General features: G+C 45.3%; 1 protein-coding gene across 2 annotated transcripts in view; it reads right to left on the reverse strand.

The window, feature by feature from the left end:
- The window catches only part of xrcc4 (X-ray repair complementing 4), a 24159-nt gene that overhangs the window by 8382 nt on the left and 15230 nt on the right, over window positions 1-547 (reverse strand). The window lies entirely within an intron of this gene.

Genomic DNA, 547 nt, shown 5'->3' on the forward strand with positions numbered 1-547 from the left:
CTCTTCATCTCTACCTCTTCATCTCTGTCTCTTCATCTCTACCTCTTCATCTCTGTCTCTTCATCTCTTCCTCTTCATCTCTACCTCTTCATCTCTTCATCTTTCTCTTCATCTCTCTCTCTCTCTTCATCTCTACCTCTTCATCTCTTTCTCTTCATCTTCATCTCTTCCTCTTCATCTCTTTCTCTTCATCTCTACCTCTTCATTTCTTTCTCTTAATCTCTACCTCTCTTCATCTCTTTCTCTCTTTCTCTTCATCTTCATCTCTACGTCTCTTCATCTTCATCTCTGTCTCTCTTCATCTCTGTCTCTTCATCTCTTCCTCTTCATCTCTTTCTCTTCATCTCTACCTCTTCATCTCTTCCTGTACAAAAGGGACATAGACCATTATCGATTACTCTGGGTGCGTGACGGTGATCGGCGGCGGATACGCGCGGCGCATCGGGAGCGAGCACATGCGAGCCTGAAGACGGCAAAGGTGCAGAGTGGAGAGAGAGAACGGAGGCTGCCAGTCAGAGACTAATTGATTTCACCGTTATTGTGTGCG

This window comes from Seriola lalandi, unplaced genomic scaffold (genome assembly GCF_002814215.2).
Source record: "Seriola lalandi dorsalis isolate HSWRI2012SDOR001 ecotype SW California unplaced genomic scaffold, Sedor1 jcf7180002054590, whole genome shotgun sequence".
Classification (NCBI taxonomy): Eukaryota; Metazoa; Chordata; class Actinopteri; order Carangiformes; family Carangidae; genus Seriola; species Seriola lalandi.